The 27,642-nt window shown below is 37.4% G+C and overlaps 1 protein-coding gene and 1 pseudogene across 24 annotated transcripts in view; both read left to right on the top strand.

Annotated features, from left to right (window-relative positions):
- The window catches only part of R3HDM2 (R3H domain containing 2), a 155,576-nt gene that overhangs the window by 67,213 nt on the left and 60,721 nt on the right, over positions 1–27,642 (top strand). The window lies entirely within an intron of this gene.
- On the top strand, positions 6,742–8,834 carry LOC129075807 (ferritin heavy chain-like; annotated as a pseudogene).

The following is a 27,642-nucleotide window of genomic DNA, read 5'->3' as shown; positions in this document are numbered from 1 at the left end:
AACTTGAGAGAAAAAACTAAACAAAATGGAAAAAAGCAACCTACCAGATGCAGAATTCAAAATGCTGGTTATAAGCATGTTCCGTGAACTTGGGAAAGAGCAGATGAATGTAGTGAGAACTTCAACAAAGAGATAGGAAACAGAAAAATGTAGATAGAAAACATTAAAAAGAACCAGTCAGAAATGAAGAATACACTAACTGAAATGAAGACATTATAGGTAATGAACAGTTGGGTAGATAAAGCAGATTATTAAATCAGTGGTTTAGAAGATAAGGAAGCAGACAACGCTCAATCAGAAGAACGAAAAATAAAAGGATAGTTTAAGGAGCCTCTGGGACAACTTCAAGCATTAGAGTTGGAGGAGTTGTCGCTGGAAGGATAAGAGAGAGCAAGGAATTGAAAACCTTTTTGAAAAACTGATGGGTGGGTAGGGCCAGGGAGAGTAATGGAAAAATGGGAACAACTGTAATTGAAGAACAATAAAAAAAAAGAGAAAAGTAATGACAGAAGACTTAATTCACCTGATGATGAATATAGATATACAAGTCCAGGAAGCAAGAAAGTCCCAAACAAGATGAACCCAAAGAGACCCATAGCAAGACACATTATAATTAAAATGCCAAAGGTTAAGAAGAAAGAGAATCTTAAAAACAGTGAGAGAGAAGCAGTTAGTAACCTACTAGGAGGCTCCCATAAGACTCAGCTCATTTCTCAACAGAAACTTTTCAGTCCAGAAGGGATTGTCATGAAATATTCAAAGTGGTAAAAAGCAAGGGTCTACAACCGAGTACTCTGCCCAGCAAAAGTCTTATGGAGAATCCAAAGGCAGATAAAGAGTTTCCCAGACAAGAAAAAAATGAAGGAGTTTATCACCACCAAGCCAGTATTACAAGAAATGTTAAAGGGTCTTGGAAAAAAAATTAAATATGAATAATGAAATGGCAATAAATACATATCCATCAACTGTTACTTTAAATGCAAGTGGATTAAATGCTTCACTCAAAAGACATGGTGGCTGAATAGATAACAAAACAAGACCCTGACATACTCTGTTTACAATAGACTCACTTCAGGTTGAAAAACACACATAGATGGAAACACACACAAAGGGATGGAAAAGACATTTTATGAAAATAGAAATTAAAAATAAAAAAGCTGGTAGCAATACTTATACCAGACTAAATAGACTTCTTTTTTTTTAAAGCACTTTATTTTTTAAATTATATTTTATTGATTATGCTGTTACAATTGTCCCAATTTTCCCCCCTTTGTCCCCCTCCACTCAGTTCCGTCAGACAATCCCCACACCATTGTTCAGGTACATGGGTCATGCATATAAGTTCTTTGGCTACTCTGTTTCCTATATTGTACTTTATATGCCCATGACTATTCTGCAATTACCTATTTATACTTTTTAATCCCCTCATCTCTTTGCCCATTCCACTACACACCCCCATCTGGCAACAATCAAAATGCCTCTATTTCCATTATTATGTTCAGTTCTTCTTGTTTGCTTTGGTTTTTAGATTGAATTGTTGATAGGTATGTATTTTTTGCCATTATATTGTTCATAGTTTTGATCTTTTTCTTAAATAAGTCTCTTTAACATTTCATATAATAATGGTTTGGTGATGATGAATTCCTTTAATTTTTTCTTATGTGAGAAGCACTTTATCTGCCCTTTGATTCTAAATGATATCTTTGCTTGCTAGAGTAGTTTTGGCTGTAGGTCCCTGCTTTTCATGACTTTGAGTTTTTCTTGCCAATCTGTTGTAGCCTGCAAAGTTTCTTTTGAGAAATCAGCTGACAGTCTTAGGAGAACTCCCCTGTAGGTAACTAACTTCTTTTCTCTTGCTGCTTTTAAGATACTCTCCTAATCTTTAACCTGGGACATTTTAATTGTGATGTGTATTGGAGTAGACCATGGAAAATTTCTTTCGTTATTTTTTCGAATAGATTTCCAAATTCTCGTTCTTTCTCTTCTCTTTCTTGCACCCCTATGATGCAAATATTGGAATGCTTGAAGTTGTCCCAAACGCCAATTACACAATCCTTGTGTTTTTGGATTCTTTTTTCATCATGTTCTGATTGGTGCTTTTTTGCTTCCTTACGTTCCAAATTGTTGATTTGATTCTCTGCTTCATGTACTCTACTATTGTTTCCTTGTAAACTGTTCTTTATTTCAATTAGTGTATCTTTCATTTCTGACTGGATCTTTCTTATACTGTTGAGGTCCTCACTAAGTTCCGTGAGCATCTTTATAACCAGTGTTTTTGAACTCTGCATCTGATAGATTGCTTATCTTCATTTCGTTTAGCTCTTTTTCTGGAGTTTTGATCTGTTCTTTCATTTGGGCCATGTTTCTTTGTCTCCTCAGTGTGACAATCTCCCTGTATTTGTTTCTTTGTATTAGGTAGAGCTGCCATGACTTCCTATCTTGGTAGCATGGCCTAATATAGTAGGTGTCTTGTAGGGTCCAGTGTCACAGCCTTCCCTATCACCCAGGCTCGGTACTCACGGTGTGCCCGTTTTGTGGGCTGAGTACACCCTCCACTTGTAGTTGAGCCTTGCTTGCTTTTGGCAGGTCAATGGAAGGGATTTACCCTGGATAGTGAGTTGCAAGAACTGTCTCAGACCACTGACCACCAACCTCCACCCTCCTGTGGAGGTTCAGCTGTGCAAGTCCAAGGTGGTGGTGCTCCAACATGGTCTGTAGCTGTCCACTGGATGCTCAGGCTCTGGGGTTTCCCAGATGGTGTAGGCAAGGTCAGCCCTAACCTGTGTTTTGCCTAGGGCCATCCTTCCTGAGCTATAAAGCAATCTGAGATGGCTGCTTCTCGTGCTGGGCTTGGAGATTCCCAGGTGAAGCCAAGCTGTGGACTTCGGCTGCCTGCTACTAGTGCTGAACCTGGGGCCACTTAGCAAGAGGTACGTGGATTGGGGGCTCACTGAGCCTGGCTGTTGCATGTTTGAGAGGATTTGGGAAGTTGTGAAGCATGAGCCAAACCAGCTATTCATTTGGAAAAGCAGCTTGGTTGGGCTCATAAGTTTCATGGGACAGAGTCTCAGGAATCTCTAGGGGCAGGGAAAACAGTGTTAGCTGAGTTGATGGAGTCTCAGATGTGGTGCATGCCTACCAGCTCTGTGGCTCTGTAGGGGGAGCATTCAAAAAAGGACAATGGCCTTTGCCCTCCTTTTTGTCCAGGAAGTTGTCTCCCAGCTGTTGCCTTGATGCCAGACACTTCAGTTTCTTGCTGTATGCAACTGGTGCCTTTCAAGCTGCTACTCCAGTGCTGGAGCTTAGAGGCAGTGAATCTGAGTATTTTTGTGTGGGGTTCTTTAGGATGAACTGCTTGGGACTCAAGAAGTTTCTTCCACCTCCTCAATCCCCACTGGTTTTTGCAACCAGAAAGTATGGAGACTTACTTTCTGACACTAGAACCTTGGACTAGGGGCCTGTTGTGGGACTGGGACTCCTTGCTCATGAGTTATCCCTCCCAAATTTTAATATACCACACGTGGATGTGTGACGAACCGGTTCCACGTCCACGCCCCTCCTACCAGTCTGGATGGATGTGGTTTGTTTAATTCCATAATTGTCAGGCTTCCATTCAACTCAATCTCTGATTGTTCTGAATGATGATTGTTCTGTATTTTAGTTGTAATTTTAATGTGGTTGTGTGAGGAGGCGAGCCATGTTTCCCTATGCTACCATCTTGCCTAGAAGTCCTAAAATAGACTTCAAAACAAAGTATATAACAAAAGACTAAAAAGGGCCCATCCATTCCACTTCTGGGTATTTATTGATGGGCAACTTAAGTGCTTATCAGTGGACAAATGGATAATGAAGTGGTGCATATATGCAATGTAATATGACATAGCTGTAAAAAGAATGAAATCTTACCATGTGCAACAACATGGATGGACCAAGAGGGTGTTGTGCTGAGTGAAATAAGTCATACTGAGAAAGACAAATAGATGATTTCACTCATATTTGGAATCTAAACAAAAAAAATGAACCAGCAGAACAGAAACAGGCTGATAGATAGATAGATAGATAGATAGATAGATAGATAGATAGATAATTTTTTTGGCAGTTGCCAGATGTGAGGGGGATTGGAAGGATGAGTAAAAAAGGTGAAAGGATTAAGTACAAATTGGGAGTTACAGAATAGTCATGGGGATATAAAGTACAGTGAGAGAATACAGTCAATAACATTATAATAACTTTGTATGATGTCAGATAGGTACTAGATTTATCAAGGTGATCACTTGGTAAGTTCTTGTATAAATGTGTAATTATAGGGTTTTACGCCTGAAATGAATATAATATTGTACATCAACTGTAATTGAAAAATAAACCTCTGGCCGAGTGGCTAAGTTGATTGGAGAATTATCCCATACACCAAGAGGTTGCGGATTCAGTCCCTGGTCAGGGCATGTACCTAGATTGCAGATGTGACCCCCAGTCACGGCATGTACAGGAGAAAATCAATCAGGATTTCTGTTTCACATAGATGTTTTTCTCTCTCTGTCTCTCTCTCAAATTAATAAACATATCCTCAGGTGAGGATTAAAAGAAAAAGAAAAATCTTTAAATACAAAAATATATGAGCTGATAGGATTTTTATTGTATTTTGTAGTTCAAGGAAGAGGCATTAAGGATTCATGCTGTGTTTATTTGCAAACATCTAGTATGTTGAGTTTAACAGTTTGATCCATTTTGTAATGAGTACACCTGTTAAAATGCTCTTCTTATCTGTTTCATGGATTAACTAAAACATCCTTACTTATTAAGCAATTGGTGTCTTAGTATAATGAAAGGTGTGGCAAATCCAGATACAAAGTACATAGTCATACTGACTAGTAACCGCTATTTGTTTTCCAACGAAAATGGCAGGCAGCTTTCTTGGGCCCTCATAGTGACTCCTTTGGACCACAGTGGTTGTGAACTTATGAATTCTACCCCAACATAATGCAAAATGTGCAGAGACTGAAAGTGGAGGAAATGGTAGTATCACACCAAGTCCCCCATTTTTCATGACGTTGTTTCCCTGTGTCACAAGAGCTGATAGAATTAATCACCATCAAACTACCACTAAAAAAATGTTAAAGGCAGGATAAAACTATACCAGACAGAAACTTAGATCTACATAAAAGGATGAGGAGAAGCAGAAATCAATATAGAAAACAGTAGGTTTTTAACAAAAGCAAACTACATAAACAACTAGAACAGGAACAGAATCACAGAAATGGAGATCAGAGGGGAGTGGGGGGAATAGGGGAAAGGGTACAGGGAATAAGAAGCATAAATAGTAAGTACAAAATAGATGGGGGGAGGTTAAGAATAGTATAGGAAATGGAGAAGCCGAAGCACTTAATATGTATGACCCATGGACATGAACTAAGGGTAGGGGGGATACTGGTGGGAGGGGGAATTCAGGGTCTAGGGGAATAAAGGAGAAAAAAAAATTGGATAACTGTAATAGCATAGTCAATAAAATAAGTATTAAAAAAAAAGTAGGTTTTTAAAAAACCTCTTAAAAGATAATTGACTATAACAAAAGCAATAAAGCTGTATTGTGGGATTTATAACGTGCAGAAATAAAATGAATCACAGCAATTGCTCGAAATGTTGGGAGAGGTGAACTAGAAGTGTACTGTTCTAAGGTTCTTACATGAGAAGTGGTACATTACTTGAAGGTTGATTGTGGTAAGTTAAGATGTGTACCCTAAACCCTAAAGAAACCACATTAGAAAAGAAAAAAAGCAGAGAGGTATATTTAATATGCCACTAAAGGAGATAAAACTGAATTATAAAAATGCTTAATTAATCTAAAAGACATCCAGAAAAGACAACATGAACTGATTGGACAAATAGAAAAGAAATAGCAGGATGGTTGGTTTAAGTATAACCATATCAATAATCACATTAAATGCAAATCTAAATACTACAATTTACAGGTGGGAATTATCAGATTGCATTTAAAAGTAACACACAGGTAAGTGCTCTCTATAAGAAACCCAGTTTAAACATACTTAGACACAGACTGAAAGTAAAAGGATGGAAGCACTATGCAAATATTAATCAGAAAAAAGCAGGAGTTACTATATTAACATTAGACAAAGGTTTTATAGCAAGAGATATTATCCATGAATATAGATGGTTGTGTCATGATGGAAAGAAGGTCAGTTCTTCAAGAGGACTATTACAAGTATTTATGCATTTAATAACTTCAAAATACATGAAGCATAATAAAACGGAAAGGAGAAAAAGAGAATCCATCAGTGTAGTTGGAGATTTTTAACACTACTCTCTCAGTGATTGATATGGAAGTTAGACCCCAAAATTCAGAAATTACTTGAACTATTTGTGACACTCACAGACATTCTTCTCCCAACAGCAGCATAATATATATCCTTTTCAAGTATTAATAGAATATTTATCAAGATAGACCACATACTGGGCCATAAAAATTTCAGTAAACTTAGGGTTTAAATATACAAAGTATGTTCTTTTATCATAAAGGGGTTAATTTATAAATCAGTAACAGAAAAATATCTGGAACATTCCCAAGTCTTGAGAATTGCAATGGTTTCCTGCTTGAACAGAACGGGTGCTCGACCCCCATCCCAGCTAGCCACCTAGATCTGTCATCTTTCACGTAGCCCTTGGAGGGTTCGAAAGCCCCCGCCACTGCTCCAGTTCAGCGAAGCTGCCTCTCCTTAGCAGTCCATCATGACATCTACATCCACCTCGCAGGTGCTCCAGAACCACCACCAGGACTTGGAGGCTGCCATCAACTGCCAGGTCAACCTGGAGCTCTATGCTTCCTGCATCTACCTGTCCATGTCTTACTACTTTAACAACGATGATAAGGCTTTGAAGAATTTGGCCAAATATTTTCTTCACCGATCTCATGAGGAGAGTGAACATGCTGAGAAACTGACAACTCTGCAGAGCCAAAGAAGTTGACAAATCTTCCTTCAGGGTATCAAGAAACCAGGGTGTGATGACTAGGAGAATGGGCTGAATGAATGCAATGGAGTGTGCATTATTACACTTCGAAAAAAGTGTGACTCAGTCACTACTGGACTTGCACAAACTGGCCACTGAAAAAAAATGACCCTCATTTATGTGACTTCATTGAGATTCACAACCTGGATGAGCAAATGAAATCTATCAAAGAATTGGGTGACCTCATAACTGACCGGTGCAGGTTGGGCCCCCTGAAACTGGCTTGGCAGAGTATCTCTTTGACAAACACACCCTAGGAGACAGTGAAGAGAGTTATAAGCCCTAAGGCTTCCCACAGCCACTGGGGCGATGTCCCTGGTCACCAAAGCAGTACGTGCGTGTTGAAGTTACCTTTACCTTCTCTATAATTTGTACCACTTATGTCTTCCATTTGTATTGTTCCTGCAAATAAAGTAACTTGGTACCCCCCCCCAAAAAACATTCTAAATATTTGGAAATTAAACACTCTGAATTAGGCATGGGTCAAACAAAAATAAGGGAAATTAGGAAATATATTTAGAAGAATGAAAATGAGAATATGACATAGCAATATTTGTGGGATGCAATGAATACAGTACTTAAAAGGAAACTTTTAACATCAAATGTTAAGTTAGAAAGTAGAAAGATCTAAAATCATTGACTTAAGCTTCCACCTTAAGAAATTAGTTTGGGCAGGGGGAGCAAACTTAACATCATGTAAGCAGAGGAAAGGAAATTGTAAAGATTAGAGTAAAGGTGATTGAAATAAAAATAGAAAAGCAATAGAGATTATCAGTGAAACCAAAAGCTGGTTGTTTAAAATTACAAACAAAATCAATAAACTTTTAGTCAGACTTAGAAAAGGAAGAGAGAACGTATTACCAATACCAGGAATGGGAGATGGGACATTACTGATGATTCTATAGCCATTATACAGATAACATTTAATACCTCAAACCATTCTGTGCCAGTAAGCTTGACAGTTTACATTAAATGGACAAGTTTCTCAGAAGATGCAAACTGCTAAAACTCAATAAAAAAGGAACAGATAACCTGAGTAGGCTTATATCAGATAAATTGAACTGCAGTTTACAACTTTACCACAAGGGAAACTCCAGGCCCATTTGGCTTCTTTACTGCTGATTCTACCAACAATTTAAGGAAGAATTTATATACCATTTTTATATAAGCTTTTGAAGAACTCAGAAGGGGAGAAAACACTTCCCAACTCATTTTATGAAACCAACCTTATTCTGATGCCAAAACCAAAGATATGAGAAAACTGCAGACCAATACCCATTATGAATATAGATGCAAACATCCTTAACAAAATTCTAATAACTTGAAGCCAACAATATATAAGAATGTCAATAAGTCATGACCAAATAGAGTTTATCCCAGCATTCAAGGTTGGTTTAGCATTCCACATTCAAACAATGTAATTCACTGTATTAACAGACTAAAAAAGAAAATAACATAATTATCTCAAAAGAAGCAGATGAAGAATTTGAGGAAATTCAACTTCTATTTGTGTTTAAAACTCAGCAAGTTAGAAAAGAACTTTCTCAGTCTGATAGAAGTATCTTTGATAAACCTACAGCTGATAAATACTGTACTTAATGAAGAAGTACTGATTTCTTTGCCGCTAAGAACAAGGCAAGGATGATTGCTCTACCACTACTTTTTAGCATAGTGCTGAGGATTCTCAACAGTGCAATAAGCTAAGGGGGGAGGGGTACTAATAAAAGGCATAAGCTGGAAAATGAAAAAAATAAAACTTTTCCTGCTTCAGAGGATAGCACCATGTGTATAAGGAAGCATAAGAAATTTATAAAACTAGATTAAGTTTAGGAAGGTTGTAGGATACAAAGTTAGTGTATAAAAGTTAATTGTTCGTTTCCCTGGCTGGTGTGGCTCAGTGGATTGATCAGTGGCTGCAAACTGAAAGGTCACTGGTTCGATTCCTGGTCAGGGCACATGCCTGGGTTGCAAGCCAGGTTCCCAGTGCAGAGCATGTAGGAGGCAACCAGCCAATGTGTCTCTCATACACTGATGTTTGTCTCCCTCTCTTTCTCCCTTCCTCCCCTCTCTTTAAGAATAAATAAAATTTCTTTAAAAAAAAAAAAAGTTGTTTGCCTGTATACCAAAAAAAGCAATCTAAAATTGAAATTGATGAAACAAATCATTTACAAATAGCATAAAAGTATGACATTCTTAGGGCTAAATTTGACAGGACACATGCAGTAGCTGTATACTGAAAACTACAAGTCATTGCTTATGGATGAGAAGATTCATACTGTTAAAGATTTCAGTTCTTCCCAGATTGATCTATAGATTCAATATAATCCCAGTCAGTTGACACACCGACTCTAAAATTTATCTGCAAACACAAAAGGTCCAAAATAGACAAATTTGAAAATGAAGATCAAAGTTGAAGGACTTACACTACCTGATTTCAAGACCTATAAATATTTGGTAATTAAGATGGTGTGCTATTGGTATGTGAATAAACGTAGATCAATGGAAGACAATACAAGTCCAGAAATAGATCCACAAGTGTATCGTCTATTGATTTTTGACCACTGCCCAGGCATTTCAGTGAGGAAAGGATATCTTTTTAATAAGTGACCCTTACACAATTAGATAACCATTATAAAGGAAGAAAAATCTCTTTTTCCTACTATTCTTCCAGGTTCTCACTTGAGTCTCTGTAATAAAAGACCAAAAATAAAACAAGTTTATTAATGTGTATCACATATATATGAGGTCTATCTAGAAGGTACCCAGCCATGTAATATAAAAAATAGAGACGTTTATTGAAAAAGATAAAAGAGGCATTGTACATATGACAATGATGCTTCAGTCCTCTTCAAAGTAGGCGCTTTGGGAACTCACACAGTTCTCCCAATTGCTGTTAGCTGCCCTATCATATTTTCCTTAATTTCATCTATAATCTGAAATCTCTTCTCTTTCAAAGGTGCTTTTAGTTTTGGGAAAACCCAGAAGTCACAGAGCACCAAGTATGGGCTGTAGTGGGGCTGAATCACCTGGGTGATTTGATGTGTTGCCAAAAACTCTGCATGAGATGCATGCATGAGTGGGCATGTTGACATGATGATGCTGCCAATCACCAGTGGCCCATAGCTGCGGCCTCCTGAGTAACCAGAATTGTTTCTGAGGACAAATATTTAAGCTCAACGCAAAATTTGATGCAAGTTCATTGCTCTGCTCACTTAGTCATTTTGAATGTCATGGCCACACAGTACACATGCTCACCCAACAGCATCTACTGCCCCCACTGACTAGCACAGTAAAGCTGTCATTGTTCACACATGCATGTTCCAGTCCTTTCTCCTTGGCCACCAGGATGTCGCATTGATGTCGTGCAAACTGTCCTCTTTATATTAACAATGGCTGAACTTTTTCCAGACAGACCTCACACATGGGAGAAACTCATGGATGAGTAACTCAAAAGTTTGGTTAGAACTTAGGGTTTATATAGCTAACATCTTAACAAAGGAACAGTACATTTTTGGAGAAGTGATAAGGAAAATGACCTGGATCTGGGGGAGACCAATTGTGGGAAGGCAGCTATATATGAAACTAATCATAGATAAAGGCTAATTAGTAAAGTTTGTTATGGAGAGTCCTCTGGTATGATCTCCGTACTGATAAGGGTTGTCTCTGTGATTAACGTATGTCCTTTTAGGCAAATAGAGGGAAGGCAGTTTCTCTGCATCTCAGTTTCCTTCTCAGCATAAACCTTTCACAGAGTGATATTTTGGTTGGCAATTTCTGTCCTTCAAAAAAAAAAAAAGGAGCAAAAACCTCCAATGTGACACTATCAACAAATTAACTTAAAATAGGTCATTGACTTATATTTAAGGAACTAAAATGATGAAATTCTAGAAGAAAACATCTGAGAAAATCATTGATTGTGATCATAGATTAGGCAAAGATTTCATTAGCTGGACACAAAAGCATAAAGTATAAAAGAAAAACATTGAATGTTTTGATTGCATCAAAATAAAATTCTGTTTTAAAAACATGGTAGAGAAAATGAAAACAATCCATAGACTAGCAGAAAATACAAGCTTAAGAAACTATTTAGCCCTGGCTGGTGTGGCTCAGTTGATTTGAGTGCCAGCCTGTGAACCAAAGGGTCGTTGATTTGATTACCAGTCTAATTTTTGGAGGAAACTCCATACTGTTTTCCACAGTGGCTGCACAGTCTGCATTCCCACTAACAGTGTGCACTAGGGTTTCCTTTTCTCCACATCTTCGCCAGCACCTTTGTTAATTTATTGATGGTAGTCATTCTGGCAGGTGTGAAGTGATACATTATTGTAGTTTTAATTTCCATTTCTCTGATGAGTAGTGATGTTGAGCATTATTTTCATATGTCTCTTGGCCATCTTTATGTCCTCTTTGGAGAGATGTCTATTCAGGTCCTTTGCCCATTTTTTAATTGGGTTGTTTTTTGAGTTGTGTAAGTTCTGTGTATTTCAGAAATTAACCCCTTATTAGATGTATCATTGGCAAATACATTCATTCTCCCATACAGTGGATTCCCTTTTCATTTTGTTGATTGTTTCTTTAGCTGTGCAGAAGCTTTTTAGTTTGATGTAGTCCCATTTGGTTATTTTTTCTTTTGTTTCCCTTGCCCTAGCAGATGTATTGGCAAAAATATTGCTACATGGGATGTCTGAGATTTGCTGCCTATGTTTTCTTCTAGGATTTTTATGGTTGCATCACTTACATTTATCTCTTTTATCCATTTTGAGTTTATCCTTGTGAATGGTGTAAGTTGGTGGTCTGGTCTCTCTTTTTTTTTTGCACATAACTGTACAGTTTTCCCAACACCATTTATTGAAGAGACTACAACAAAAAAACAGCAGAAGCACTAAAAGGCATTAAAATCTCCACGAGTTCAAAAAGTGTTTTGAGCAGTGGGAAAACATCCTGATAGATGTATTGCATCAAACAGAGAGTAGTTTGAAGTTTAAATGTACAAGAATAAATACACAATTTTTATAAATAAATTCTAGTTTTTTTTGGGTCCCCCCTCATATATTTGCTCCCGAGAATTTTAAGTATTTGCTTTTTATATGTAGGTTTTTAATCTACCTGAAACTCGTGTGTGGTGTGAATAGGATCAGACTTTTTTCCTATATGGATAACTAGTTGCTCCAAACCATTTGTTATTGAAGATTAATTATACCTTCTCTAATATAATCAAGTTTTTGGATATAAGTGGGTCTGTTCTATGATCTCTATTTTTTTTCCATTGCTTTGCTCAATTTCCACATTTCTTAATTATTATATTAGAAGTTTACACACAGTAGGTCAGCTATCTCTTAAGTTGTTGATTTAATTCAAATTCCATTGATATTTTTGTTGGGATTGTATTGAATTATATGTTAACAGAGAGAACTGGCTTCTTGCACAATATTGAGTTTTTTCAGTTAGAGATATGTTCTGTAACTCCATTTGGGTTTTTATCCCTTTAGTAGTTTTTGTTATAATTTTTTCATAAAGCTATTTTTCTTTTATTAGATTGATCCCTAAGTAGTATTGGTTGTTACGTTATGCGTATGGGTTCTCTCTTTCCTATTGTTCTTTAAATATAGACGCATTTTTAATTTTAATACATTGATCATTATTCAGCTGAGCTCTTTTTAATGCTAAATGGTCAGTCTTTAGATTTTTTTGGATTCTGTGTAGTCACATTGCTAAATTTAGGACACTATGTATTTCTAATTCTTATACATCTCACTTCTTTTTTATGTCTCACTGCTTTTGTCTAAGCCCTTCCATTGAAATATTGACTCTAATGGATATTCTTTCCTGTTAAGCCCAATAATAATACTAGCTGCAACTTACTAAATTGTATACTTTTTGCCATTTACTGGGCGAGTGATTTGTTTCTGCTTTCTGTAATATTTTTACAGGCAGGTACATTTATCCCCATTTTATAGATGAGGTTCAAAAAAGTAGAATAACATAACTTGCCAGTTACATGACTAGTGAGTAGAAAGCCTGATAACTAGTCAATGTTGGTCCTGTGCTTTACCTCAAGGAAAATTTCTCAGTGAGAAGAAGTAGAAAGTCTTGATAAAATGAAATACTGACATTATCTGTGAACTCTCTGTCTGCTTTGTGCTATAGAAATCATACATACTGCCTCAGTACTTACATTCACAAACCTTACTTACTGCCTCCTTTTATGTCCTAATATGAATTAGCACTATTGTTTTTTAGTCTTAGTTATGACTTAATTCAGAGTACGTCTTATTACATAAGCAGATTTTACCAGCATCACCAGCAGCTTCCTGTTCTACATCTTTCTTCTCTCCCTCTCTCTCTGCCCCTTTCTGTTTTTGTTGTTCTTTGGACATTTGGCATAGTTTTATTTGCCATCCAGATGTGAGAGAATCTTGGAAATTTACCTGAAGCTTCACTCTTCCTACTCACATAACCTTTATTTTCAGAATTTTTCTTATGGAAGATTTAAACATAAATACAATAGAGCAGTGATTTTTTTTCCAACCAGTGTGCTACAAGAATTTTTAAAATACACAATGCCTGACTCTTTAGTCATGGCACTGACTTGTTTTTCCTTAGATTATCAAAAAAAATGACAAGAGCCAACACAACAATATAGCCTTTTGGTGTAAACGAATCAAAATTAAACCTTTTCGTTTTTTTTTTTTTTTGCCAGACTGGCTAAAAATAAATTTTTTTGTTGTGCCACATAATTTTAGTAATTAGTTCATGTGTGCCATGAGATGAAAAAGGTTGAAAGTCACTGCAATGGAGAATAGTCTAACAAACCACCACTAATCCAATACTTAGTTTCAACACAATTCATACATACAAATTTTTTGTTGTTATTATTGAAGTTGAATATTTCTTAAAGTTTTTATTTATTTATTTTTAGAGGTGGAGAAGAAGGGAGAAAGAGAGGGAGAGATGCCCACAACCCAGACATGTGCCCTAGCTGGGAATCAAACCCGTGACCCTTTGGTTTGCAGACAGGCACTCATCCACTATACTACCAACCAGGGCTGAAGTTGAATATTTTAAAGCAAATTCTCACGTCATTTTACCTATAAGTATTAATTTAGGATATATATATAAAATAAGGATATAAAAAAAATAACCACCATGTCTGCTTCCGTCCAAGGTGGAGGCATAGGTAGATATGCTTCACTTCCTTGCACAATGAAAAGAAGGATAACAACCAATTTAAAAACAAAAAACAACCAGAACTACTGAAAAATCAAACTGTATGGAAGTCCGACAACCAAGCAGTTATAGAAGAAACATTCATCCATATTGGTAGAAGGGGGGCAGACGGGCAGCCAAGGTGGAAAGGATGTGCAGCAACGTGGTGGCTGGCAGACTGGGTGGTGTCACATTAGTATGCAGATAAACCAGGAGGCACAACTGAGGAGTGAAACAGACTGCACAACCCAGGGTTCCAGCATGGGGAAACAAGCCTCAAAACCTCAGGCTGTAAAAGTCTGTAAGGGGAGCAGGGCAGTAGAAACTCCCAGTCTCACGGAAGAGTCTGTTGGAGGGGCCCACAGAATCCGAGAATGTACACACACCCACCTACCAGGGAATCAATATCAGAAGGGCCCAATTTGCTTGTGGGTATTGGGGGGAAGTGATTAAAAGCAGGATGAGAGCCAAGCAGGAGGCATTGTTCCCTCTCTGATCCCTCCCCCACATGCAGGGCCTCAGTGCAGCAAAGTGGGTTGCCCCGCCCTGGCAAATACCTAAGTCTCCGCCCCTTACAGTGTGACAGGTGCCCCAAGGCAAAGAAATGTGGCCCAAATGAAAGCACAGATCAAAACTCCCAGAAATAGAACTAAGCCACGAGGAGATAGCCAACCTATAGATGCAGAGTTCAAAACACTGGTAATCAGGATGCTCACAGAATTGACTGAATGTGGATGCAAAGTAGAGAAAAAAGTGAAGGCTATGCAAAGTGAAATAAAAATATACAGGGAACCAACAATGAAGGGAAGAAAACCAGGACTCAAATCAACAACTTGGAACAGAAGGAAGAAATAAACATTCAACCAGAACAGAATTAAGAAACAAGAATTCAAAAAAAAAAAATGAGGAGGCTTAGGAAACTCTGGGACAGCTTTCAGTGTTCCAACTCGTGAATCATAGGGGTGCCAAAAGCAAAAGAGGAAGAGCAAGAAATTGAAAACTTATTTGAAAAAGTAATGAAGGAAAACTTCCCCAATCTGGCAAAAGAAATAGACTTCCAGGAAGTCCAGGGAGCTCAGAGAGTCCCCCAAAAAATTGGACCCAAAGAGGAACACACAAAGGCACACCATAATTAAATTACCCAAGATTAAAGATGAGGAGAGAATCTTAAAAGCAGCTAGAGAAAAGGAGAGCATTACCTACAAAGGAGTTCCCATAAGACTATCAACTGATTTCTCAAAAGACACCTTATAGGCAAGAAGGATCTGGAAGGAAGGAGTCAAAGTCATGAAAGGCAAGGACCTACATCCAAGATTTCTCAGGCCAGCAAAGCTATCATTTAGAAAGGAAGGGCAGCTAAAAGTGCTTCCCGGACAAGGTAAAGTTAAAGTAGTTCATCATCACCAAGTCCTTACTATGTGAAATGTTAAAGGAGCTTATCTAAGAAAAAGAAGATAAAAAGTATGAAGAGTAAAATGACAACAAAACAACTATCAACAGCTGAATCTAAATAAAAACAAACTAAGCAAACAACTAGAACAGGAAAAGAATCACAGAAATGAAGATCACATGGAGGGTTATCAGTAGGGAGGGAGAATGGGGGAAAAGGTACAGGGAATAAGAAGCATAATTGGTAGGTACAAAATAGACAAGGAGTGGTTAAGAATAGTGTAGGAAATGGAAAAGTCCAAAGAACTTATATGTGTGACCCACTGACATGAACCAATTTGGGGGGGGAGGGGGCGCGGGATACTGGCAGGATAGGTGGTACATGGTGGAGGGGGATAAAGGGGATCAAAAATGGGACAACTGTAATAACCTAGTCAATAAGATATACTTAAAAAAATTTGTTATACTCTCATATCTTTTTAATATCTGTGAGATCTGTAGTGATTTTTTTTTTTTGTTTCCATTATAATGTGTTTTCTCTCTTTGTCGGTCTTGCCAGAGATTTGTCAGTTTTATTGATCTTTTTAAAGAATTAGCTTTTGGTGTCATTGGTTTTTTTCTGTTTTCAATTTCATTGATTTTTGCCTTTTATTATCTTCAGATTACATTGAGTTTATTTTATTCACTCTCCACTTTTTTTTTTTTTTAACTTAAAGTAGAAAGTTAGTAAGAGATCTTCCTACTTGCATTGGTTAGCTTGGGCTACCATAAAAAAAAATACCACAAACACAAAATTATTTCTCACAGTTCTGGAGGCTGGGAAGTCCACGGTCAAGGTGCCAGCAATGTGGGTTTCATTCTGAGGCCTCTTCTTTTGGATTACAATCAGCTGCCCTCTGGCTTTGTGTTCACATGACCTCTTCTTGTGTATACTGGGGGAGAGAGAAAGAGCAAGCTCTTCAGTGTCTCTTTTTATAAGGGCACTAATCCTGTTGGATCAGGACTCCATCTGTGTGTCCTCATTTAACCTTAACTAGTGCCTCAGAGGCCTGTTCCAAAGCCACACTGGGTTAGGGCTTCAACATATGAATTTTGGAAAAAACTAGATGTTTAGTACATAACACTACTTTTCTAATATAAGCATTTAGTGCTACATACATATTTCCCTCTAAGTACTTAATTTACACGCCACAAATTTTAATACGTTTGCACCCTTCCTTGTTCAGTTCAAAGTATTTTCCAATTTCCTTTGATCCTTGGTTTATTTAGAAGTGTGTTGTTAATTTTCAAGTGTTTGGAGATTTCTCTGTTATATTTTTTTACTGATTTCTAGTTGAATTTCATTATGGTCAGAGAATATACTTTGTATGATTTTAATTCTTTTAAGTTTGTCAAGGTTCTTTTATGACTCAGCATATGTGGTCTATCATGGTGAATGTTCCCCGAGCATTTGAAAAGATGTATTCTGTTTTCAGTTGGAATGTTCTAAAAACGTCAATTAAACCCTGTTATTTGATGATATTATTCAGTTATATACCCTTGCTAATTTTTGATCTAATGGGTCTGTCCCTCCCTGAATGAAGGGTATTGAAATCTCCAACTGTAATTGTGCAATGTTCCGTTTTTCCTTTCCATTCTCAGTTACTGCTTTGTCTATTTTGAAACTATTTTATTTAGGTACATAGACATTTAAAATTTTCTTCTTGGTGAATTACCCCTTTTACCATTATGTAATGTTCTTTTTTTATCCCTGGTAATTCCTTTGCTCTGAAATCTACTTTGTCTAATACTAATATAAAGAAATTTTTTAAATGTATTGATCTTTTTTATTTTTATTTTTATTTATTTTGTCATTTTATTATGTTACCATTTTGTTCCTGTTCTGCTTATTTATTTTGTTTTTCAGGTTCAATTGTTGATCAGTATGTATTTATTGCCATTTTATTGTTGATATTTTTGGTCGTCTTCTTAAAGAAGACCCTTTAACATTTTATATAATTATGGTTTGGTGGTGATGTCCTCCTTTAGCTTTTTCTTGGCTGGGGAGCTCTTTATCTTTCCTTCAGTTCCAAATGACAGCTTTGCTGGGTGAAGTAATCTTGTTTGTAGATCCTTGCCTTTCATCACTTTGAATATATGTCTCGCCAATCCCTTCTAGCCTGCAAAGTTTCTTTTGAAAAATCAGCTGACAATCTTATGGGGTCTCCCTTGCAGTACTATAACTGCTTTTCTCTTGCTGCATTTAAGATTCTTTGTCTTTAACTTTTGGCGTTTTAATTATAATATGTCTTGGGAGGGGCATCTTTGGGTTCATCTTGTTTGGAACTCTCTGCATTTCTTGGACTGGTGTGGCTATTTCCTTCACCACATAAGGGAGATTTTCTGTCATTATTTTTTCAAATAGCTTTGTAATTTCTTGTTCTCTTACTTCTCCTTCTGGCACCCCCATGATGCGAATGTTGGAATACTTGAAGTGGTCCCAGAGGCACCTTACACTATCCTTATTCTTTGGATTCTTTTTTCTTCTTGTTCTGATTGGTGGTTTTTTGCTTCCTTATATTCCAATCTCTGATATGATTTTTGGCTTCATCTACTCTACTGTTGATTCTCTGTAAATTGTTCTTTAAGTAGTGTATCCCTCATTTCTGGCCAGTTCTTTTTTATGGTTTCCATGCCCTTTTCTATTCCATTGAAGTTCTCACTAAGTTCCCTGCACATCCTTATACCCAGTGGTTTGAACTCTGCATCTAATAGCTTGCCTGTCTCCATTTTGTTTAGATCTTTTTCTGGAGTTTTGTTCTCTTCTTTCCTTTGGGCCATGTTCCTTTGTCTTCTCATTTTGGCAGGCTCCATGGGTTTGTTTCTATGTGTTAAGTAGAGCTGCTACATTTCCCAGGCTTGGTAGAGTGGCCTAATGTAGTAGGTGTCCTATAGGGTCCACTGGCACAGAGTCCCCTGTTACCCAAGCTGAGTACTTGAGGGCACCTACTGTGTGGGCTGTATATGTCCTCCTATTGTAGGTGAGCCGTGTCTGCTATTAGCACATCCAAGGTCAGCCATAACTTGTGTTCTGTCCGGGGACACATAGCATAAGCTACAAAGTGATCTGCAGATGACTGCTACTTGTACTGGGCTTGGAGGTACCCAGGCAAGGCCAAGCTGTGAACCAAACCTGGCTGCTGAAAGTGCTGAGCCTGGGGCAACTTAGTGAGAGGCACAGGGCAGGCTTGCTGAAGCCAGATGCTGCTTGTTTGAGAGAATTTAGAAAAATCTGAAGCATGGGCCAAGACAAGCCATTCATATGGCAAAGCCACTCAAAACTGCTTGGCCTGACAGCTGGGTGGGGTGGGGTCTCAGGGAATCACCAGGGTGGAACAAACAGCGTGAGCAAGGTTGATGGAGTTTCAGATATGGCACCTACCTGCTGGTTCTGTGGCTCATTGAGTGGCGGGGGGCTCAGAAAAGGAACAGTGGCCTCTGCCAGCCCTTCTGTCTGAGGGAGAGCTGCCCCCTTCATCTCACCCTGATGCTGGGTGATTCAGTTCCTCCCCATATGTCTCTGATGCCTTTCCATCTGCTGCTCTGGTGCTGGAGCTCAGAGGGAATGAGTCTGAGTTAGTCTGTGCTTGGACCTTTATAGAGGAACCGCCAAGGAAGTCCAGCAGTTTCTGTCCTTCACACCCTTAATCTTAACCTCTGGTTTTTACAGCCAGAATTTATGACAACTTCTCTTTCTTGCCCTGGAATCCTGGACTGGGAGGCCTTGTGTGGGCAGGGATATCCCTTAGATATCCCTCCCAATTTTTATCTGGCACCCTTCGGTATGGTATCAGCCATTCTGTGTCTCTGCCCCTCCTACCAGTCACAATGTAGTTTCTCCTTTAGTTATGTAGTTGTAGGACTTCCATTCAGCTTGATTTCTGACAGTTTTAAGTTGACAGTTGTTCAATAAGTTAGTTGTAATTTTAATGTAGGTCTTTAAGGAGGTGAGCCATGTTTACCTACACCGCCATCATGACTGGACTAATTTATTGATTGATTTTAGCAAGAGAGAATGGAAAGGAGAGAGAAAGAAACATCAATTCATTGTTCCACTTATTTATGTTTGTCACTTTCTTCTTATATGTGCCCTGACCAGAGATCCAAGCTGCAGCCTTGGTGTTACCAGGACAGTGCTCTAACTAACTGAGCTACCCAGCCAGAGCCCATTCCATCTTTTTTTGATTAGTGTTTGTATGGTATATCTTTTTAAATTTAAATTAATAGACTTTATTTTTTAGAACAGTTTTAAAGGTTTACAAAAGAATGAGCAGAACATTCCCACTGTGCACATATTTCCTCTATTATTAACATTTTGCATTCGTGTGTTACATGTGCTGCAGTTGATGAACCAGTATCGACATGGTAGTTATTAACTAAAGTCTATAATTTATCTTAGGTTTTGTTCTTTGTGTTGTACAGTTCTATGGGTTTTTTAAAATGTATGATATTACATATCCACTATTAAACTACCATACAGAATAGTTCATTGTATTTGCTTTTAACTTATGTATACCATTATATTTGAAGTGTTTCTAATTTATTTGGATAACCTCTGTCTTTTAATTGGTATTTTTAGACTATACTTAATGTAATTATTAATATGTTTAGATTTATGTCTACCATCTTCTTTGTTTATTTCTTTGTTCTTCCTTCTTTTAAATCCTCCGATGATTTCCTTTCCCTGCTTTTTTAGTCATTTGAACATTCTGTAGTATCTTAATCTTTGAAATTTATCTATTAGGTTTTGGCTTTATCTTTTTGTAAACTTTTTTTTAAATTGGTTGCCCTTGGAATCTCTCTCCTAAATACACATACACACACGCATATGAAGAAAGACCAAAAAAATCTCAGAATTTATTTATAAAATATTGTGTATTTATTCTTACATGTTTAAACTTCAGTCACCTTCAGAGTGCTCTCCGTTTGATGCAATACACATCAAGATGTTTCTTCCACTCCTTTAAACAGTTTTTGAACTCATCAATTTTGATACCTTTTAGTGCTTCTTCCATTTTTGGCTTCACCTCTTCCACATCAGCAAAATGTTTCTCTTTGAGGATTCTTTTCATCCAGAGAAACAAAAAGTTGCTCAGTGTGAAATCAGGTGAATTGGGATGGTGGGGCATGGGGATCATGTTGTTTTTGGTCAAAAACTGCTGAACACTCAGTGTTGTGTGGGCAGGTGTGCTTATAAATCACCTGTCATGAAATGGGCAAATGCATTGAAGGAGTCTTCAAAAAAAAAAAAATTCACAGAAGCCAAACATAGCCTCTCAGAAGAACTCCAGCTGGTACACTGATACAGGTGGGTTCTTAGAACACTCATGTAGTGGGAGAAGCCTGTACTATGAGGGACCCACCCTCCAAAAGATAATTCTGGTTTTTGGGGGTCCCTCTTCATACATGTACATATGTATATGTGTGTATATACGCACACCCAACTTTTAATGATCTACTTAGAATTAATATTTTGCCATTTCAGGTGGAATGTCAAAAACTTCACCACCACATAGGTTTCTTTCCCATCCACCTTTATTGTTGTAGTTGTCTTATCTATTACATCTGTTTACATATATCAAAAATTCTGTGCTATAATCTTACAATTTTTGCTTTTAAACATATTTTAAAGAACTCAGTGGGAGAAGAATAGTCCATTGTGTGTAACCAGTTTTTTAGCATTTATATTTTTCTTTCTAGGCCCCTGTTCCAAGTATAGTTGTGCTGTTTCCCATCTTTTTGAGAACTTTCTTTGGCTATTCTTTTAGAGGAGGTCTGCTGGCAATGAATTATATTAGTTTTCCATCATCTGAGAATATCTTTATGTCTTTTTCATTCCTGAAGACTGCTTTCTCTGGATATAGAATTCTCTGTTTATAGCTCTTTCAGCACTTTAAAAAATTTCTACTTCTTTCTGTTCTTCATAATTTCTGACAAGAAATACAAAGTCATTCAAATCAGTGTTCCCTTAATAAGCCATGCGTCATTTTTTTCTGGTTGCTTTCAAAAATTTTCTTTAGTTTATTGATTTGAGAAAGAGAGAAACGTTGCTTTGTTTTTCCACTTGTCTGTGCATTCATCATTTGCTTCTTGTATCTACCTTACCAGATGATTGAACCCACAATCTTGGCATATTAGCATGACGCTCTAAACAACTGAGCTACCTGGCCAGGGCTCAAAATTTTTTCCTTGTCTTTCCATTTTAGCTGTTAAGTTATGATGAAATCAGGAGTAGATTTTGTTATGTTTATTCTGTTTGTTGAGCTTCATGACTCTGTAGGTTTATATCTTTGGTCAAAATTGTGAAGTTTTCGGCAATTATTTCTTCAAATCATTTACTATACTGTTCTCCCCTCCTTGGACACTGATAGTCCAAATGTTAGAGTTTGTGGTATTGTTTCCTAGGGCCTAAATGATCTGTTTTTTTCCTAATCTCTTTCTTAATTTTCATACTTGATATTGATTCATATTTGATATTTCTATTGAAATTTGATCTGTCTTCAAAATTATGTCTGGTTTGAATTTAATATGCTTTCAAATTCACTGGGTCTTTCTTTCTTTCTTTCTTTCTTTCTTTCTTTCTTTCTTTCTTTCTTTCTTTCTTTTCTTTTCTTTTCTTTTTTGTCATTTCTCTTCTGCTATTGAACCCACCAAGTGAATGTTTATATTTTGGTTGTTGACATTTTTCAGTTCTAAAATTTCCATTTGGTACTTTTTTTATATCCTCCATTTCTTTTCTGAGGCATTGCATTGTCCCATTAGCATCAAGAGTGTTTTTCCTAATTGATAGGGCATTTTTGTAATAGCTACTATACTAGATGTCAGATAATTTCTACATCTGTGTCATTTCAGTGCTGTATCTGTTCATCTCTTTTCCTATGCAAATTGAGATTATCTTGGTTCTTTGTATGCCATGTAATTTTGGATTGTATCCTGGAAAATTTGAATATTATATTACAAGAGTCAGGGTCATCTTTAAATGCTATAGTGAATGTTGACTTTTATTTTAGCAGAAATTTGACCTGGTTGGGTTCAACTTACAAGTTCTATCAAGCCTTCTTTAGTCAGTTTTACTTCCAAAGCCATTTCAGTTTTCTAAGCTTTTGCAGTGCTATTTAGATCTGCTTTGCATATATATTACTCATCAGCTCATCTGGGGTGTAGCCAGTGGTTATTCTCATAGTTCATAGTGACCTTATTGTTAAGAGATACACACTGAATTGTTTTAGGTATGAAGGGTCATTATGAGAGCATCTCAAATAGTTCCAAAAGAAATTTACACGTGTATGCATTTACACACATATAGTTAATCTGTATGTGAATCGAGATTACTATTATACTGTTTTTGCAAAGTCTGTGTACATTAGCAATTTCTGAAAAATTTGGAGGCAAATGAGATATATATCAAAAACATACCATTTCTCTGCTTAAAAACTCATAATGGGCTCTCATCTTGATACATGTAAAAGCCAGATTCCTTTCAGTGGTCTGTTTGGCCCTTCAGGATCAGTCTTCTAACCCCCTAATGTCTTATCATTTCATTCAGACAAAAAAACAAAACCTCTTTGTTTTCTTCTCTATGACCCTTAATGGATCTGTCTCATATTCCTAGAGCATATCATAGTGTCTGACCTGTAGTAAGAACACGAGCAAACAACAAATACGTATTTAAATGACTAGTTGTCTTTGTGACAGGTTTTATTGTTTTCCTCATATGCCTGGACCCTACCCATGTATTATTTTTGTGCTGTTCCAGACCTTGCACCACTTATCCATTACTTGTTGTAGCAATAGAGATCATGACTACCTTTCCTTAGGTTCTTAAAAATTAGGGCCTGAGGTCATTTCTAAGTCTCCTGTCCTCAAACCATGCTTACTTTCAAGAACTATTACTGTTCTTTCCTGGTGTCCTTTGTACCACTTACTTTATTTTATTTTTTAAAATGTATTGATTTTAGAGAGAGATGAGGGTGGAGGGGGGGGAGAAAGAAACATCGATTTGTTGATCCCCTTGTCTGTGTACTCATTGGTTGATTCTTGCATGTGCCCTGACCCAGGATCAAACCTGCAACCTTAATGCATAGGGAATAACACTCTAACCAACGGAACTACCCAGCCAGGGCCTACTTATTTTATTTTAATCTATTTATCCTCACCCCCATTCTTATATTCTGTTCATGTCCTTTTGCATCAGTTCTATCAGTAAGGTACCTTCACAATTTCCTCATTTTCTCATTTTATGGCCAAAATCTTCTCATCATCCATCAGGGACAGATACAGAAGGAACAGATAGCTACTAGTATCCTGTGTTGCTTACCTTCTTCCCCAAAATGAAAAATGATTCTACTAAATATAGCTTGCTGGAAAGAAAATTCTGTGTAACTAGGTTTGGTCTTAATTTCTCAGCTCAGTAGCTTTTAGGCAAAGACTGTTTCTCTGGCCTCAATTATTTTGCAGGTGAGAAAAAGGCAAAATAATTTTAAAAGGGAACTTTTAATTCAATACATATGCTCAACTCATTCTTCTTCTCTAATAAGACTATTTTGGCATCCCAACATATGCAGCAGAAAAGAGCTGCTGCTGTGTCTTTAAAAGCCATCCTCAGCAGTGTGGAGGCAGGCTTGTCACTGAAGTGCTTGAATGAGAGCGAGAAAAGGAGGTGGGAGGGGGTGCTCTTGCAGCCTCTATGTGTGTGCACGCGCACGCGCTTGCGCGTGCACACGAGTGTGACTGTTGGCAGGGCTCTAGGTGACATCCCTCTGAACAGCTGGCCATGGACTGCCTCAGAGCTGCTTGTCAGAGCAATTAGCTTGCTGGAGACGCAGCAGCAAGGATCAGTAGCGTTTCATTCAAGAGTGAAGGGGGCAGGAAGGGACTGTGGGTGGGGGAAGAGGCACAGGTTTCCCAGAAGGAATTTCTTCATTCCGGCAGAACAGATTCTTACACTGAGGTCTCCATTAATAATGTGAGCTCGCTGTTGGTTTAAGTGCAGATCCATCTGGGGTGAGTTTTGGATAATTTTTCTTTCTTTATATAAAAGTCCTTGAACTCCACAGACTGGATAGGGAAGGAGCTAGAAAGATAGGTATGTTTCGTGTCTTGGCCAATTTAACTATAGATATTTTTTGTATCTTGGCCAATTTACCTGTATTACACACACTAGGGAGATTAGAGAACGTTTAAGTGTTAAGTTTTGTGAGGGTTTTGTGGGCATTTTCGTTTGCTGTTTTTTATCTTTATATTTTTAAAATTAGGGTTTGTAGAACTTTTATTTTATCCAGATTCTACCTCTTCCAATGGCTATTTCAAGTGATGCTTCATTCAGATTTAGTTTCTGAGAATAGTGGTGATCTCTTTTCTCTTTGGTGATGCTGTTGACGCACATTGCAGGAAGCAGGGAATCCCCTATAAATATCCTTCACTGTGTCATTCCACAGTTATCCACACCCAGCTGGTGAATATGTCTCTCTGTCCTATGTCTTTACGTAACTGTCCCCTAGTCTTTGAATGTGATAGGAAGAACTGTGTCGCTTTTGCTGTGTCTGGGAAGCTATTTTGATTATGATCATCTTAGGAGGAATATTTTATGTCTTTTTATCAAAACATGCCTTTTGACTTGTTGAGGTTGTCATAAGAATTTCTCTGTGGGTTTGCTGCTGCTTATTTTGGATTACTTGTTTGTTTATTTCTTATAATTGGCTTGTTTTTGTTTGCTGGCCTTGGTTTCTAAAGGGTGCCGAGATGGGATTCCCTCTGCCTCCAGTGACGTAGTGATTTTATTTGCAGTCTTTTTCTTCTAAGAGGGAAGGGGACAGAGAAGGAAGAAGAAAAATCCATCTCCTATCTATGCCTTGGTAACTGGGTGCATTGAGTAGACCTGAAGACAAAGTGGGCTGTTGTTAATGATAAGAGATGCTATTTTTTTGTTTCTTACCTTTTAGAATAGGCTAAGGCAAAAGTCAGGATTGCTGAAGCAGCATGCCTGAATTTAACCCTGTGTATCCTGCTGCTAATGAATTTTGCCTAATTGTTTTTTCTAAATGTGGGATGAAAAGGGCTCATAATCACATTTCTAGAGCCTATCATCTATGAATAATTCTAGGTTGAGTTTTGGAATTTGGAATTTATCTTATTTGCACTGACTCTGAGCATGTAGTTTGTACACTGTCTGAGCAGATCTCAAAAATAGGTAGTTATGTAAAATTCTCTGCCACTGTAGTTAGAGTAAAACTCTCATTTTAAATGTACAGAGCTAACGCAAAGCTTTAGGAAGACAATTGTTAGATATATTGTTAGGTGTGAACCAAACTTATTTTTTTTGGATTAAGTGCTTGGTCTTCCACCTCCTCTTTATGCAACTCGATTTTACTACCAGTGATCTCTGGAGGACTGACTGCAAAGGTCATTCTGAAAAATTCAGTAGACTAGAGCCTAGGAAAATTTTAGGTTTCCTGTCTGTGGATATCGTTTGGACAGCATATGTGGGAAAGTACCTTTAAGAACTTGATGTTTTCTTTCTTCCTTCCTTTTTTAGGTGGAGGAAGAGAGGGAGACAGAGAGGGAGAGAAACATCAATTGGTTACCCCAAACCCACAACCTAGGCACATGCCCTGACTGGGAATCTAACTTGAGACCTTTCCCAAGCAACTAAGCAACACTGACCAAGGCACATGTTTTATTTTTTATCCTGATACTCTTTACCATTTAGGCTTTCATTATCCTAAGTTATACATGTGAAGTGAAAAGAGTAATGTCTGTTTTTCAGCTTACATTATGCAGTCTTACTTTTAATGATCATTCAATTATAGCAATATATATTACAGCCATAAATATGTCAAACTAACAAAACTCTATAATTTTACTTGGAGAGAAGGGTGGGTGGGTAAAGAATCCTAGGGTAAACCCAGAGCATTCCAGAAAATAACCTGTTTAGAAACTTGCCAGAGACTGGAGCTATAAGGGTTAAGAGAAATTCCACTGCATCCTTGCATCTCAATATTGCAGCAAATATGTGGATAATTTCTTGCTAGCTTTTCAGGAAACCCCTGTGGTGGACAACCCTCATTAATCGTTGCTGGGAGACTGCTCTGACGTCACTGGGAGCAGTTCCCTGTCTGCAGCTGGGACAGGAATAGCTAGCCTTTGAGGGGGAAGAAAACTGCTGTGAAATTAAGAGATGAGGGTTTCGTTAAGTTGGTTTTCCTCTCATTTGAGAATGGATGAGAGAGATTTAAAGTTTTTCTTAAATATTTCAGTAATTAGCAATGGAAATATTATTAAGAAGTCTTTTTATTTCAACTGAAAGTGCTTTCTTTTTTCATCTTTGATTTCTAACCATCAAGGTTTTGAAAAGGTCAAGGAAAGAAAAGCTGTCGGAAGGTGTTAGAGAAGATTTTAGTTTATTTTTATCATTCCTTTTTTTCCACTTTTTTTTTAAGGAGGAAGAAAAGATCAAAAACTGCTTTTGCAAAAGGCGTTTACCATCATCCCATTTGGGATAATTAAAAATGAGATATATGTTGGAAGAACTTCCTGGCGAAATTGATGACGATTATTTCTGTGCCTAAAAGTTACTATATATATTTCTCTCTGATCTTCTCCTCTCCTAACCCACCCACACCCACTGCTATATAGTCCGTTAGGAGCTTCTTTTTTGGAAAAGTATAGTGGCTAAATGCTTGCACTACGATTTAGGCTGCCTGAGTTCAATTCCCAGCTGTGCCAATTGCTGGTTCGGTAACCTTGGACAAATTACTTAGCCCCTCTCCATTTCTTCATATATAAAATGTGAAATGAAGATAATAACATCCACCTACTAGAGATTGTTTTGAAGATTAAAATAATTAATACATGTGTAAAACCTTTGACATAGTTCCTGGTCATCCTAAAGGCTTATTTAGCATTAGCTATTATTGATATTTAAAAATTAAACAGAGTAATACCATTTTATATCTTCAGTCACCTTTAATTTTTGAGGAAGCCAAGAGA

Source organism: Pteronotus mesoamericanus, unplaced genomic scaffold (genome assembly GCF_021234165.1).
Source record: "Pteronotus mesoamericanus isolate MK-2021 breed Mesoamerican mustached bat unplaced genomic scaffold, CSHL_Meso_final contig_56, whole genome shotgun sequence".
Classification (NCBI taxonomy): Eukaryota; Metazoa; Chordata; class Mammalia; order Chiroptera; family Mormoopidae; genus Pteronotus; species Pteronotus mesoamericanus.
The sequence above is the reverse complement of the archived record's forward strand: the minus strand, read 5'-3'. Positions and strand labels throughout refer to the sequence as shown.